At 54.5% G+C, this 8962-nt stretch overlaps 1 protein-coding gene across 25 annotated transcripts in view; it reads right to left on the reverse strand.

The window, feature by feature from the left end:
* MBNL1 (muscleblind like splicing regulator 1) overlaps positions 1 to 8402 on the reverse strand; it is a 69263-nt gene extending 60861 nt beyond the window's left edge. For 2 of the 25 annotated variants that reach the window (XR_004498735.1, XR_004498724.1), the window contains exon 1: positions 8114 to 8402. The gene's annotated coding sequence lies outside the window, so the exon portion shown is untranslated. The other 23 variants (XR_004498723.1, XM_015637510.2, XR_004498728.1 and 20 more) reach the window with 17 other exon arrangements.
* Between the last annotated feature and the right edge of the window lie 560 nt (positions 8403 to 8962).

Genomic DNA, 8962 nt, shown 5'->3' on the forward strand with positions numbered 1-8962 from the left:
AACAGCAGCCATGCAGGGCACGACCTGCCCTCACCCTCCCGCTCCGTCCGCACGGGAATGCAGATGCCATCAGCCGTGCAGCCTCTGCAGGCAGACCTGAACCCACAGCCACCCAAGTCAGGACACGCTATTTATAATGCTTTCGACATTTCACTTTTCTTTGCAAATAATACCTGCTCCAAGTTCAAGTCCGAGGCATACTTTGCCTTGCCAGATGATCTGCGACCGTCTCATGACTTATTACATTGTTATCGCTGCTAAGCTGAGCAAACAGGGCTGCTAAGTCTATTAATCTTCTGAAACACGAAGTCTGAAACTGTAGAAACAAAACATCTCTCTACAAGATACATAAAATGTGCTATAGAGAGATAAGGGGGGAATTCAGTGCACGCTCTGGTAAGTTTTTTTTCTGTGCCGCTGCAAGCAAGACTGACGCACTTTTGCAAGAGCCGACTCTGGATGTAACACCAACAAGTTACATAAGGGAAAAGAAATTCCTTTTACAAGAGCAGCCTGCCCCAGGGCGGACAGCGAGGTACACTTCCCACAGGGAAAGCCGGGCGCTCTGCAGGCGCTGCCACCTGTACATTCACAAGGACTGATAAAAGGAGCCCAGCCCAGCCAGGCTAACCACGGCGGGCTGTGCAGGAGCTCTGCTCAGAACACACAAGGACTGGACATATTCCAACACATCTAGTTCTCATTGCCTTTTATTCTGCGGAAGTTCACTCGGTTCAGCTGCTCGTGTGCACCTTGCGTGTTTACGTACCAAAATATTTTTCTGAAAAAAGTAGTATTTGGCCTCTTTGCCCAAAGCAAAGGTCCCACGAGCACACAGCAGTGATAGATTTGATCACAGTGCTCAGGTCAGGGCAGCTCCAGGAGGTAGTGGGGCTCTGGAAGGACAGGCAGGCCCAAGCTGAGCTGGCCCATTCTCCAGGCTGGGCTGATGCTGGTCAGGCACCTGCCCAATGGGAATTAGAAACTGGCTACACAAAACTCAGGCCCAGCTGCATTCTCCCCAGGCCTGGCTGCCTGGCTTTTCCTGTACACTCAAACCAACATGCAGGATTTTGCACCCTTGTGACAGAAGTGCTGTCTGTCACCTTACACACCGCTGCTGCTCTTACTAATTCGTACCAACAGCAATTTTACCTTCAAAAATTCAAGATAAATCTAGCTGAATTGTGAGAAACTCAAGTCAGATTTTACTGGTGACAGATTATACCTATTGCAAACTTTTTTTTTCTTCCCAGCTACTTAAAATAAAGATATTTTGGATAAAAATATTCTTCTATAGCAATTACATGCACATAATCTGAAACATGGACTGTTTCACAGGGTAGGAGTTGACAGAAAGTAGATATTTAAAAAAATTAATTGACCCTTTATGAAAAGCAATTCTTTATCTGATAGATAGTGGGATTTCACCCTGAGGTGAAATCGGCACACATCAAACCCCAAACTCCACAATGGGCATAGGAAGCCTCGTATCTGTCAGCCTGCCCCAGCTCAGGTGCTGCTGTTGCTCTTCTGTCGCTGCCTCTGAAGCTGTTGAGGAGACTTCAGAGCATCTTCACAACAGCAAAACTTACTGCTGGTTTTGAATGCACAGATCAGGGTAAACCAACATTTGTCACCGGCTTTTTCCTCTGATCACAGTCCTGCCCAGGACATTCCCCTTGCACAGACTGCTGAAGGGAGAGTGGGCACCAGCATCCTCACAGCAACCACAGCAAGCCTTCACCTCACAACTCGGCACATTAACTGTATTTTCTTATCTTAGGGTGAACTGAAGTTTCAGCACAACCACAGCACAGTTTTAATAGTCCCTTCTCTTTCCTTGTTAATTGCTGGGAACTCTCTTTGATACTAATGGAATTGCAATTGCACATATTCTCGGCAGAGCAGGCTCCAAATGTAACCAGGGACAGCATTCAAACATATTTACATGTGCATCCTTTTGGTAAATAATTAGGGGGTAGGAGGAAAGAAATGTTGTTTACTTTGCTGCATAACTTGGGAAACTAAGTTTACAGTATATAATTGTTAATAAAATTAAATTAAAAAATAATAACCATAGGAAACTGCTCTAATCCTTAAGGGACAAAAACAGTGGAGACTACCAGTCATGCAAGGGAGAGGAGAGCCTGTGTGTAGGGCTGGGCACAGCAGGTCACACCGAAGGGCAGGAATTCCCAGGGAAGTGACTGAACTCTGCCAGATCCTCCCTCTCCCTTCCCTCCAGACAAGAGTAGTAGCAGGAATTTGCTGATAAACTCATAGTTGCAAAAATCATCCTTGGCATGAACATAAATCATAACAAATGGGAACAGAACTTTTCCTTGCAGTTTTACCTTAACAAGCTGCCCTTAGCTAACATGCTGTTTACAACATTCCCATCGAAAATATGCCTAAGGAAAACACCTCTTAAGCCTTTGAAAGCAACAGAGTTACCACAAGGCCTTTTACAGCCCAACACGTGTGACTTCCTCAGTATCAGAAAATGATGTCTTCAGATTATCCAGCAGTTCCTGAACAGTAATCACCCCGAGCAGAAATCATCCACTATTTAGGAATGAAGAGGTGCTGAGGCTCATGCCCCTAATTACAGTCAATAAACTGTCAATACAACCTCCTCACTGACACTGAAGCAGCAGAATGAAACAAGTACTCGAAGGAAATAAAACCAGAGAGGGAAGCCTATGATTTAATCTAAGCTGGCCATCAGATCTTCATCTACAACACACATTTAAGAACCTTCCTGTGGCCACAGAAACCCTCCTGGACAGTGGAACTTCACAAGAGCCTTTACAGCCTGTCTGCTGTGGGAGCCAAACCCCAGCCCTGCGGGGCAGCACCCTGCCAATGGGCAGTGCAGGCTCCCATCACAGCTCCAGGACCTCACACTTACACTCCAGGCTTCCAACACAGCCAGCTCCAAGGACAGCTAAGTCAGAGCAGCACCAGATGCAGGGATGCAGCAGGGCACGGCTGGGACATCGCACCAAGGCCATGGAATGGGGCATTCACCTGCCCTCCAGACTGCAGGTGTGCATTTCAGATTCTCCTCAGACACCTACCCAGGGGGACCAGGCTGGAGGCAGCTGTGGGATACACCCGAACTGGCCAGTACCCACAGCTGCTTTCAGCCCAGAGCACAGACACTCCCAACACCTCTGGCTCCTGCAGTGGCACAGCCCAGCCTTCCACGTGCAGCAGTCCTGTCACCATTGCACTGAGCACGGGGCTGCCAAGCCTTTCATTTCTTCCTCTTTTATCTACTTTAAATTATCATAACACTGTTCTCTGCCAGTGGGCCTGCCCAGGGTCAGTGTCACATGCAGCCAGCCTGAGGGGAGCCTGCAACTTCTTCTCAGCTCTCACCCCAAACTTCCCCTGCAGCAACAAGCGCCATCGGTTAATAATTCATTATGCAAATCATTTGTCACTTTGGAATGTGTTGTCGTTTCATTAGAAACCTTTCTCCATAGTGCCAAAAAAAGACATAACCCAGTTAAGTTATTCACCATTACTATTCATTACTCCCATCCTTCTTTCCCGTTACATTCCTTCCCTGAACCTGCTCTCCTGCACTTCATTATCTCTGTCACCCGTGTCCTGCTTCTCCCTCGCTCCGGGGCATACATTCCCCACCTCAAAAAAATGACCAAAAGAAATTATTTCTTTCTAAAAGAAACAGTCACATATTTTTCCAAGACAACCATTTTACACAAACATTCCTGCATTTTTCTCTTCCACTATACCAGCATCTCAACAAACGGACTTGTTTGCACCTGCGAACCCAAGTTCTGAATTCAAGAACTTTCTCTGGAAAGCAAACCAGCGGTTGTTTCCCGCGGGCCGTGCGGTGTGTGCGCACAGGGCGCTGCCGCCCGCACCGCCCCGCACCGCGGCCTCTGCGGCCGCCCCCCGCCCGCCGGGGCAGCGCGGAGCCGGCCCGGGGGCCCCGACCCTCGGCCGAGCCCCGCGGGGGGGGTCCGGGCTCCCGGCGGGGACACGCGTGGGGAGCGCCGCGCCCCGGTCCCGTTCCCCGTTCCCGGCCCTCAGCAACGCTGCCTCCCTTCCCCGCGGAGCCGCCCCGCCAGGGCCGCCGCCCGCTTCCCCCGCCGCCGGGCCCGGGCCTCGGCGCCGCACTCACCCCGGGCCTGCCGGCGGGGCCCTGCCGGCGCGGCCCGCCCGGCTCAGCGGCTCATGCTGACGGTGCCGCGGGCGCGGCGGGCGGAGGCAGCGGCGGCCCGGGCTCCCCGCGCCAGCCCCGGCCCCGCTTCCGCCGCCGCCCCCGCCCCGCCCGGAAGCGCCACCCGGCCCCGGCCCCGCCGCCAGCCCCGGGCCCACGGGGAGCCGAGCCCGCCCCGGCCCCGGCCCCGGCCCCGGCCGCGCTCACCTAATCCCGGTGCGGCCTCCGCGCTCCGGGCACCGCGGGAGCGAGGGGAAGGCGCGGAGCGGGGCGGCGGCGCGGCGGGCTGCCCTCCCCCGGGGCCGCCCTCCCTCATCCTCCCCGCGGCGGAGCGGCCGGCGCCTCATGAGTCACCGAGCCCGGGCCCGCACACGTGCCCGGCCTCGCCGCCTCCGGCCGGGGGAGGCACGGCAGCGTTGGCCTGGGGGCCCGGCCGTGCCCGCAGAGCGCCCGGCGCCACTGCTCCAGACCCTCCAGTGCCGCTCCTGAGCACGCCATCCTCTAAAGATCTGCTGCCCAAAGCGGGTAGAAGGAGCCTGCTTTTCCCCCGGCTCCCGCTCTTCCTTCCCGGTAGCAAGAGGAGCCGTCGCAGCGCGGTTGGTTTTGTCGGCGAGGCCAGCCCGGAGGCTGGAGGGGCTGCGGGGGCTGCCCGGGGCTCTCCCGGGGCTCTCCCGGGGCTCCCCGGGGCTCCCCGGCACCCACCGTGAGCAGCTGCTCCGCTCCCCGGCCCTCCCGAGCAGCAGGCCCATCGCAGGCAACAGGTCGGCTCTGTGGCACAGGGCAGTGTCGGTCCTGCCGCGTGGGTGACGCTGACAGCAGAGTGCAGAAAAGGAAACAATAGTCTAGATTAGCCAGAGGTGTATTAATGTGTCCCCTGCCAGCACACACAGCCAGAGCCATGAAACCACTATCATGCTAACCACGCTTTAGGAAAGACATAAACAAACTGAAAAGAGACAAGGAAAGAGACAAGGAAAACGACAAGGAATTTATCTCCAGTGTCAAGTAGTGTTAAACATCCTTTAACACAGACACCTGACCAAAGGCTTATGTTTTGTGAGATGAAGTTATAACAAATAATTCCTCATTTGACTTTGGGAGACAAATTTTGTTACCTGGTCTCGAGATCTAACTCCAGCTGCTTGCTTCATGAGGCTTTTTGTTCTATTGCACAGCCTGGAGGGGATATAATTAACTTTGCTTTTCTTGTGCTCTAATCACCTCTGCAACAGAGCAGGCAGGACTTTGGAAACAGGATGGGCTTAGTGAGCATCCCTCCTCAGAGCTGCCCAGCCTGGGGAGCGTCCAGGTGTGCTGCATGCCCGAGGGAGTGCAGGCACCTCACTGGCAGGGAGGGAGAGCTTTCTGATACCTCTGATGGCTCTTTCCTAGAAACTGGAGACAAGAAACATGTCCTAGAAAGGACAAAGAAACATTCCATTTTCTTTCAGAAAAATGTCATGTTCTTACACGTGTTCTTGCATTGTGTTTCAATGAAGTTTAATCCAGATCAGAACAAAATCCATGACAACTGGTATCCCATATATTTTATATTTACCTGCCTCACCTGGTGCAGTGCAGATGTTCCCTCAGACAATGCAGCCCTGGCTGCACAGCCCCAGTGGGAGTGAACATTGTACTGGGTCATTTGTGCTCTTCCTGTTCCCGTTCGAGCACAAAGAGCTCCGTGGGCCATTTCCTCCCTGAGAACCGACATCACCGTGCTGGGCATTTTCAAAGCACTTGTTCTGCTCACAAAGTTACTGTACTAACTCCTCCCTGCCCAAATTCATCTTAAATAATGGTGTAGGACAGTGTCTTGGTGCTGGGAGACTGGAGCTGTGTCCTGGGCGCAGTGATAGCATTTCTGACTGTATCCCATAAAGTGAATGCATTCCGTTCACATCAGTTTATGCAGGTTACAGGGGATCAAACCCTAGGGGACACATGTCAGGCACAAGCTCTGTCATAACAAAATGTCCAGGCAGGGCAGGGTAAAGAGGAAAGAGTAAGGAAATCTCAGACCCAGGGGTCTCCCAGGTCATCATCCAATACCAACAACAGTCACCACCTGGGATTCCAGCAGACTGATTGTGTTACAGCAAAGATAAAATGTGTCATTGCACACTCAGCACTGTGTGCCACTCAGCCCTGAAGACATAAATCAGTTCTCAAGGACAAAGTGAAACATTGTGTGCTGAGAAAGTTTTTTGAGAGGTATTTTATGGTTTAAAACGAGTCTCTATGTGCTACTGCACCTGGACCAAGAAAGAGGAGCTCTCGTGGCTGAGTCAGTGCAGCCCTGGTGCTGTTGAGGTGAGAGGCTGACCTGTGAAAACAGTGCCGGGGTGCTGCCCTTCCCTCTGAGCCCGGCAGGCAGCAGGGCCAGTGGTCACCAAATATCTGCAATACAGCAGTCACAAAATCAACCTACACTCTGATTTTCCTTCCCTCCTTGAGCCTTTATTAAAGGCAGACACATGAGTCACTTCAAACATGGTCTGAATATGACTGCGACCCTGGAGAAGCCGTTTGCTTCCTGATGCCCTTATTTGTGCAACACTGGTGAAGCTCAAGTTCCCCAAAAAGGTCTGACACAAGCTGCAGTGCTGCACCACAGAAGGCCCTGCTGCTCTTCCGGAACCCGCTCCCGCGGCTCGGCACACGCTTCCCGCCAGCCCAGAAACATTAAAACATTTCTGTTCTAATGATCTCATCTGCATTTCTGAAAATATAACACACAAATCTATCGTTTGGCCCTTACGTCGTTTTGGCCTCTTATTTTAAAGCCTCCTGCAACTCCTGTGTGATAGGATTTTTGTTGAAAGCAATAAAATAATCTCTCCTAGTCTACAAGCACATAAATGAGCAAAATCCACAGTGCAATTCCCAGCAAATAGTTGTGATACACATTATAGCTTTGCACTTCCTTTCCTTGTGTGCAGCTGATGCTGGAGCCCCTCCAGCAGCGCCTGGTGGCTCCCCCAGCCCCTCGGGAGCAGTGTGGGTGCTCAGCCCGGCGGCTGCTGCCTGCGATCCGAGGTGGTGTTTAGTCACGGAGAGCTGCCGGCAGCAGCAGATTTCACGGTAGGAAGCTGAGGGTCGCTCTCAGAGGATTAATGTCATTTTAATCTGCCATGTGCTTAAGGAACAGCCGCCCCCCAGCGCGGCAGAGCGGGGCTGAGGAGCGATGCTCCAGGGACGGACACCCAGCTGCCTCCAGGGCTGGCAGGAGCCTGCGGAGGAGCAGCGCTCGGCCCCGCTGGGAACTGAACCCAAAGTGCAGCACAGCCATGGCGGGGTGCCTGGCCGGCCCTGTGCCAGAACACACCGGGTGTTAAACCAGCTCACAGGGCTCTTGTAAGCATGTGAAAACCTCTCTCTCAACTTCTCCAGCGCGGTAAGCACCACTGGTGATGAACAGATAAAATAAAGTAAAAGCAGAGGAAAAGAGAAGATGCACGTGGTGGCGCCATGGCAGAGGACCCCAGCACACGCCACAGAGGCTCTGTGGTGGCTCTGACCGCGACTTTTAATGCTCTTCAGAACCACAGAGTTTTGGCACTAGTGCCTTGCGTAAAAACATCTTGCATTTAGTGTTCGTTTCTCTAATAAATTATTCCAGTCTTCACTAAGTCAAGACAGTGTGATGCATATGCGAAAGCAGCACAAGGAAAGGCGACCACGAAACCGTCCGGCTTTGCGAACAGCTCACTCACCGTCCGTGTCCGACGGGCGCCCCGTCCTGCTGCGCTCCGCGGCTGAGCCTCAGTCCCAGCGGGGGCTGCTGCGGGCGCACCCGGCTCTGGCAGCGCTGCTGGCACCGCCACCGCCTCCCCGGTGCCGCGGGGCCAATTGCAACATGTGGGGCTGCCCAGGGGAAGCGGTGACAGGCCAGGGAGTGACACTTACCAAACCTAGGGGGCCCGGGGATCCAAGCGAGCCCTACGTGCGGCGGTAACCACGGCCACGGCCTGGGCTTTGCATATGTATTTTCTTAAGGAAGCAAAAATGACTTTGTGCTAGAAGAAGGCCACGCCAGAGGAAGTGCTTTGCATGGCTTTGCAGCCCAGCTCGCTGACGGGGAGCTCGCTTCGGGGAGTTTGGGGACACGCGGTTTGAGGCGCGCCGATTGCAGCCGTGTCCCTGTGACCCATTAATCTGCCCGCTGGCAGCTGCCGGGGGAAACGGGCTTGTGCCGCTGACAGGGGCCATCGCCCGCCGTGCCTGGAGATGGGGCAAGGCCTGGGGCGGTGGCCCGGGACTCCTTCCTGCTGTGAGCCGCAGATAACGGCAGCCCGGCCGGCACCCGCAGCGGGGCCCGCCTCGCCAGCCTGCCGCTTTCAGCACAATTATTGCTGTTTCTGCTGGGGGTACCTCCATCTCCAGGCTTCCAAAGCCAGCAGCGCTTCCGCCCGAAGCTCTGCTGCTGCTCAGAGCCAGCTGGAAATGGAAATGTCCCTCGCTCGGCCCAGGGGGAAAAGGCCACGGTGCCCCATCTTCACTGGCCACGCCGGCTTTGGTAAACCCGTGCAGTGGGTTCGCCAAAACCCCGGCAGCATCCACGGCGGGCACGGCCCAGGGCAAGGGCTGTGTGGGCAGTGCTGCACCGGAGGGGCCGTGCAGCTCGGCTGTGCTGTCTGTGCCAGCTGTGCCTGCTGTGCCGGGCTGTGCCAGCTGTGCCAGCTGTGCTGTCTGTGCCGGGCTGTGCCAGCTGTGCCAGCTGTGCCGTCTGTGCCGGCTGTGCCAGCTGTGCCAGCT

Source organism: Parus major, chromosome 9 (genome assembly GCF_001522545.3).
Source record: "Parus major isolate Abel chromosome 9, Parus_major1.1, whole genome shotgun sequence".
NCBI classification, from domain to species: domain Eukaryota; kingdom Metazoa; phylum Chordata; class Aves; order Passeriformes; family Paridae; genus Parus; species Parus major.